The 7,807-nt window shown below is 38.5% G+C and overlaps 1 long non-coding RNA gene across 1 annotated transcript; it reads right to left on the reverse strand.

The window, feature by feature from the left end:
- Positions 1-445: 445 nt before the first annotated feature.
- On the reverse strand, positions 446-6,507 carry LOC127972994 (uncharacterized). The gene is made up of 3 exons (XR_008157240.1): positions 6,222-6,507; positions 1,985-2,464; positions 446-826 (listed from the first exon to the last, which is right to left on the reverse strand). It is a non-coding gene; the product is annotated as an uncharacterized LOC127972994 (long non-coding RNA).
- Between the last annotated feature and the right edge of the window lie 1,300 nt (positions 6,508-7,807).

Below are 7,807 nucleotides of genomic sequence, written 5' to 3' on the forward strand. Positions count from 1 at the left end.
GGGTCTCGTATGGAGCATCCAAGGAATCGAGTCTTGAGCATGCATATAGGAGCACACAGAAGCACATTCATCAGCTAATCTAACATCTATTCCCATCCGAGAAAAGTGTTTGCTCAACATTGACAACCAAACAGTACAAGAGGATTCAGGTGAATCCACAATCATGGCTTGTAACCATAGCAAACATTTAGTTTTGATTTCAGGAAGAGGTACAGGCTGTAATTGAAAAGGCTTATCTGTTGAATGCGGAGTATTAGCACACACATAACAATCAGAGAGTCCCTCAGTTTTAGCTGTATAATTAAGAAGCCTCCACCATAGATTATCCTGATGGGGAGGGCGATCAACCGTCGTGGGATGTGTGTCCCCGAACAATTGCTTCAGTCCAGGATCTGTTGTTTCTCCCACGATGATAAAGATCCCGCCTGTAGTATGACAGTGGTGATGTAATAACTCATTTTCCTATTTGATTGGAAACAAATACATAAAAGAATATCTGAAAGCGTCACCTTCTCAGTCACAGGAACACTGTGGGAACCTATATCATCTGAAAGGCTTTAACATGGGGCTCTCAGTCAGTGAAGCGTTTAGGAGTAATGTGATGATGGTGTGTCCGATCCTCGGGACGAAGCACTGATGTTTGATGAACCTGGTTTGATGTCTGTCAATGATGGAGTCACAGTTGACTTGGCTACAAGCCTCGGATTGTTCTGGATCGTCTGATGAGCCACGCTACGTCAGAAACCACTCCAAGGAGTCACCCTCAAGAACCAGTCGTGTGTGGTAAATATACTCAGAGTATCTCTGCGACAGAATACACTCGTACCTATTAAAGATATAGAATGGTAGGAGCAGAGAAATCTCGATAAAACATAAACATAAATGTTTCTCCACGAACACATTAATATGCACATAAGATGCAGTGTATAGATACATTGCATTGAATGGGAATATTAATGTATGGCCATTTTACATATTGCATAAAGTAAACTGGCGTATCAATTTACATTTTACATTTAATCATTTAGCAGACGCTTTTATCCAAAGCGACTTACAAATGAGAACAATAGGAGCAATCAGATCATCAAGAGAACCACAACAGTATACAAGTGCCATGACAAGTCTCAGTTAGTCTAGCACAGAACACATAGCCAGTTTTTTTTTTTTTATAAATGAAAAGACAAGAAAATAAGGAAAAGTGCTAGCATTAGTTGGTTAAGTGCAATCCATTCCATTATATCTTTCATAACATAGTTGAGAATCATCTTTATACAAATTTTGTTTAAAAAAAAAACAGAAACCCAAAAAGTTATTGGTGATTGAAAAATATCCCATTGTTTTTGCCTAATTCTCTTAAGTGCCCTATTCTCTTAAGTGTGTTTTTCTGATTATTTGCAATTAAGATCCTGCAGCCATGAGGTCAACATCACCCTTGTAAAACTAATTTTCTGATTTAACAATGGCATTTCTTACACATGTTGCATTCTACAGAGTCAAGAAGTGCTCATTTAAAGCATCAAAGTTCCCTTGACATTGATTCCTCGGTACATTGATAGCTAAAGCATACGACTCCTCTATGGTGTCTTTATAGCTATAAAACATTAAATAAAGCAAGATAAATGTATTGTGATCACCAGCAGACTAAATCTGGTTTACAAATGATAATAATTTCTCTACTTCCTCTTTGTGCTATTTCATACTTCTTCCTTACTTTCTGTCCAATGATGAAGCAGAAAGAGTCCATTCAGAAACACAATTAACTTCTAAAGAGATAAAACATGTGCACACACTATAATTAATAACTAAATGTAACATTTGACAGTGACATTTCCTTCTTTTTGTCTTAGTGTAAAGAACATTTTAATAACCTAAAGACCTTTTCTTCGCTATAAAGAGAAATAGAAATATCTACGTGGAACCATCAATGCCAATAAACAACCTTCTAACAAATTGAATGAAAAACAGTGTATAAAACATTACCTACCATTAATGCTGAAGATTCAGGGATGATGTGTGTGTCTTCTTCAGAGGGAAGAGTGAAGGAGAGGCTATATATGATCCTGGACCCCTGAGTGGCCCTCTTCATCAGCATCACTACAAGATCATCGGAAGCTGCAAAAAGCTAGATGATGACTCACACTTTCATGGAGGTCTTTGGCAGGGTTTAAACATCTCCTGTTTTGGGACATTTGACATTTGGGTGTGTAAGGATTACCTTACACACCCAAATGTCAAATGTCCAAAAACACCAACACAAACATATACATTTGAAGAAGACATCTGTTAAATTTGTCACCTTCATACTAAAGAATGTTTTCACTTACTTTGTAAACCACAAACTTTTTTATCCTTTATTGAAAGTGTCTTAAATGTGACCTGCTGTTGTCTTCAGTTTAGACGACAAACAACTGCACGACGTCATCAGTGGCATCATAGATGTTTCATTTGTTGTTCTTTTGTGAATCTGCATACAGTATGTTATAATAGATTATATTCATTTTAATCTTAGAGCCGAAGATACAAAAGCTCATCTGACAATTTGGGAGAAAAACTTATATGACACTATCTGATGAAATAAACAGAAATAATTTATTGTCTTTCATTTCTTATCACTTTTGTCAATTGTAAAATGTTTGTGTGTCATTTATTTTCCTAAATTCCAAAGTTCCATCAAAAACATTGAACTTCTGGATTGTTATTTTCTTGAGGAAACCAGTCATTTCAAACTGTCTAAAAATGTAAAGAGCCAGACGTCTGTGTTCAGTGTCTATGTGTGCAACATGTAAATCAAAAGCAAAGCTGCACCTTTCATAAATTAATATGATGAAAACTTAACTTGTGCTAACATTTAAAGCTGAGTAATACACATTTGTATGCCACATTAATCAAATCATAGAGATCTGGAAACACAGCCCTGACTTTTCCTGCAGGGTGGTCAGTAGTTCCATGGAGTGGAAAATGTTTCCATGGCTTTCAAACTGATTTTGAGGCCAAAAAAAACAAAAAAACAAGTGAACCCTAAATTATACAGTAAACATTTGAAAAAGTAAATGAGGATGCTGATATCTGATACTTCTCCTACATTTACTTTCACTTATCCATTCTTTAGAAGTTGTGTAAACAGCACCACCAGATGGAAAATCAACATTTGGATTTATTAGGAAGAATATTTTTAGTAGCTAGTAATGCCTGTGTCTAAAGTGCAGACACTCCACCTATTTAACCAATGTCTTTGAATTAACTCTAGTCACAGTTCATCGTCACATGAGGTGAGCGCTCATCTGCTATGTCAGAAAGAGACGGGATCTAACAGATGTCACTCAAAGCATTGCACATGGATCAAGGCAAGCCATTTTAGCGTTTAAAACTTTGGTTTGACTATCCATAAATATAATTTAAGATAGGAACAATTGTATTTTGACGAGTCATAATTATAATTGGACTAGTCGCAATGACAACTACTGTAGAGATATCTGCAATTATAACTGCACTTGTAAGAAATCGGATTAGAGATATCTTTAAATTTGATTTGACTCAAAACTCCATTTAAATCTCTAATTCAGTTTCGGCTAGTTACAATTAGTTTAAGATATCTGAATTGCAATTGCTCTCAGGGATTATTAAATAAATCTGGATGCAGCCTTATGTGGTAAAAAGGTCTCCAGAGTGCATGTATGTAGCTATAGCGCTGTGATTTTAATTGAATCTTGTTGCAAAATGGACCATATGTGGTGTAATGTTCAATAATGACAAAAATTACAAAAAATGGAATTATATATATAAAAAAACTGTACAAATAAAAGCACAATGGACAAGAATAATGCCTAAGATGCAGTCAAAAAAGGTGAAGGCTGATTTTAAAAAGATTACAATTTAATGAAAGCTCAACTGACATTGATGACATTTATGATAAGGTTACGTTAAATTGTGTATGAATTCATGTTCACTTGTGTCTTTATGGCATCTTGTTTCCACCCTGGAATGAAAAATAAAGGTAATTTGCCACTTTTTATGTTACCATTCATACTGATTTATTATTATTTATTTTTTTGCATTTATTTATATTTTTACTCAGATTTTTTTTTCCTCAGAATTGTGAGATATAAACAATGTGAGTTATAAATTGTACAACTGTAGGATAAAAAGGTTGCATTTAAATAATTAATTAAATTTTTTACTTTTTAATTATTTCCTTTTATTTTTATTGAAAATAAATGCCTTTCCAATACGATATGAGATTTGAAAAGATTTTTATTTATTTTTTGCCAAAAGGCAGATGCGAACTCGGGTCGATTGCATCAAAAAGCATGCACTTTAACTGCTAATCCACTGCAACTGAAACTGACTTAGTAATGTTTTCCAGTCTTGACTATTCCAGTCATATGTTGGTGGGTGGATAGTGTAAGTAGCCTCTGACAACAAGGCATTCTTTTAAAATTATATCAAATGTTGCAACAGCTGACATGAGGCTTATACATGTATTCATTTATAAATAAAGGCTAACACAATTTAATCCACAGCACACAAGTCTCAACCTTACAATATAAAACAGGACAAAAAAAAGCCCATTTAATTCATCTCTGTATAGCCTACCACTTTTACACATTCTCTAGCTACATTTTTATTTCCTTGCTTTTGAATTACTTCTGTATAAAACAGTTTAAAATCACCCAAAGACACAGGACCTTTATTATACAGCTCTTAGACAAAATTGCAGATGGCAACAGTTTCCAAGCTATAGGATTGGTTAAATAAAATTTTTAAGGTGGGGCTCAACAAAGGTGTATTTGCATGCACATTGTAGATATCTATAAACATATTTTGACTAGTCAAATAGTTCATTCCAGATGTCTACATTGCAATCACGCCTAGCTAAATGCAGATATCTCCAAATATAGTTTTTCCTAGTCAAAGATCTGATTGGGATATCCATAATTAAATTGCCGATATCTTTAAACGGGTTGTGACTAGTCATAATTCCAATTCAACATATCTTTAAATATGATTTGCCTAGTCAAAATTCCATTTCAAGATATCTACAACTGTAATTTGACTAGTTATAAATTAATTCCATTGGAAGTCAATGCTGCTGCTGTGAATCTCTGTTTAGCTGTTGCGTGTGTGTGGCGCCGCTGGCGCATGTGCTGGCATGTGTGTAAAATCACAGGCTCTGATTGGCTACCATGAAACACATGACTCTGCCTTAGCCAATCATAAGCGCTTAACTCGTTATTAACCCACCTCCTCACTAGCTGTGTGAGCCAGGTGTGCGTTCGGATTACATAGTTTATTAAATCAATGCATAGTAACGTACATCATTTAACGTCCAGTAATGTTAACACCGTTGTAACAACGGGAAAAGTAATTAGTTAGATTAGCCCGTTACTGAAAAAATAACATTGTTACCTAATCACCTAATCACAGTCGTTACCTATTCCAATCACTGATTATGACTAGTCAATATGACATTGTAGATACCTTAATTCCAATTACGACGAGTCATAATTGCAATATAGATATCTGGAATTACAATTGTGACTATACAAAATTATATTTATGTACAGTCAAAACAAATTTTAAATGTTAAAATGACTTGCCATACGGACCAGGGTTGTGAAGTAAGCAGTTTTACAGCAGAATTGGGCTGCTTTTACATTGCAACCGCGGGTTGTTTTTATATCGCTGGTTAAAGCAGTGTCTGCCCTGCCCCCAGAAAACGGTTTCATTGGAAGGGAAAACTGCGGAAAAAACTTGATTGGGATAGTTTTTAATAGCAATTGGGCTGGAATTGTTTCACACTCCTGGCAACCCTGGCCCGCACACAAAACTGCACACAAAACTTATATTGTAGGTTACACACATGTATATGAAGAGTAGTGTGTTAATCCAAACATAGCTTAACTGACTTAATGATCAACTATTTTTAATTAAAGATATATAGACAAAACAAACGGCATAATGAAGAATATTTAACTTAACTAATGAATGTGCATAGTTTTTCAGGTTTTTGGGAATCAATGATCACAGAATGTATCTAACATTTTTTTGCAACATGTAAAAAGCAAAACAGTTTATCGTGTTTGGAAATTGGATTGAAACTCATGTTAATTCATGCATTAAGTAGAGGCAGTGTGCATATGGGAGGGTTTTCCTTTACCTGTCACGTCCCCGGGCTGCTCTGTCGGTTTTTCCCTATAGTGTGTGTAGTTGTTTACACTTACCATGTGCTTCTGTGTCACCGTGGTGCCCGTCTCCGACCTCTTGTTTTATTATTATCTTGTTATTGGTCACCATCACCTGCTCTGCATCATAATAATCACTCCTTCTCTATTTAGTCTCCTCATGTGTGCTGTCTGTTGTCAGATCGTCATGTTGTTGTTCATTTCTCAGCTTTGTCCACATCTCTCGTTTAGCTTGCACAGAGATCGTGCCCATTTTGTTTTTCATCCTTTAGTTTTGTTTTCTTCCTCTTACTACTTTTCAGTCTTCCGTGCTCGCGATCACCGATCGCTGTCACTCCTCTTCTTCGCCGTGCCACAGCGCGCCACCAGTTCCCTGCCTCAACAGCACCCCCGCCTCCCTGTCAGTTTATCTGGGCATTGCATCAGTGGATTTCCAAGTGGAATTCGTCCAGGAGGCCCTTTTGGATCTGCTCCAGACTGCCCTGTTCCTGGATAGTTTTTGTTTATTTATTTTTATTTTTTCTGTCCTTTGAAATTAAAGCCCATCCAATAAACTGAACTTTTTGAGCACCTGCAACTGAGTCCCAGTCTCGCTTTGACAGAACAATCTGACCACCATGGACTCAGCAGGTGCAGATTTCCTCAGATCAGCCATCACCCAGCAGGGCATTCTCTTGGGCCAGCATGCCTAGTTGTCGGAGCTGACTGCCCAGCTCCAGGAACTTCGAAGACAGACATCTGCCAGATCGGAGGTCCCCACTAGCCTTTCCTCTACCCGTCAAGACCCTGAGCCTCATGCCAACAACCCACCTCCCTATTATGGGAACCCTAACTGCTGCAGAGCCTTACTGTCTCAGTGTTCCCTAGTCTTAGCCCTCCAGCCCCGCCGGTATGCTCAGGAAGAGACTAAGGCGGCTTATGTTTCAACCCTCCTCACAGGCAGGGCCCGTGACTGGGGAACTTCAGTGTGGGAGGCCCGGGCTCCCTTTTGTGCTTCTTTTGAGGACTTTTGACAGGAGATGGTCAAGTTATTCGATCGTTCTGGTCGGGGTGATGAGGCAGCAGCCCAGCTGGCATGTCTATGGCAAGGAGGCTGTTCAGTGACTGAGTTTGCCATTGAATTCAAGACCATAGCAGCGGCCTGTGACTGGGATGAGGGGTCTTGCAGAGCTGTGTTCCGTGCTGGACTAGATGAGGAGATCCAAGACAAGATCGCCACCCAAGAGCTTCCACGTAGTTTTGATGATCTGGTTGACTTGGTCCTCCGTGTAGAGAGCCGCCTTCACCTTCGTCACCAACAATTGACTGCTCGCCCTTCTTGGAGGGTGGGAGAAATGACCAGCGAATCCACCCCGGTCCTACCTCTGCCTTCTCCTGCTGACCCTGAACCTATGCAGGTGGGACGTCTGCGTCTCACTCCTCAGCAGAAGCAAGAGAGACTCACCCGGGGCTTATGTTTCGAGGACAGGACACTAAGTTGGAAAATGCCCGCTAAAAGCCAGGGCCCATCAGTAGCCAGGGGGATTCTGGTGGGCACATCTCCTCTTCTTTTCCCCCACTCTTCCCGCACACTACTTCCAGTGGGTGTCCAGTTTGGAGGTTCCAGTCACTCCTGTTCGGCCCTG

The sequence above is a fragment of the Carassius gibelio genome, chromosome B15 (genome assembly GCF_023724105.1).
Source record: "Carassius gibelio isolate Cgi1373 ecotype wild population from Czech Republic chromosome B15, carGib1.2-hapl.c, whole genome shotgun sequence".
Lineage (NCBI taxonomy): Eukaryota > Metazoa > Chordata > Actinopteri > Cypriniformes > Cyprinidae > Carassius > Carassius gibelio.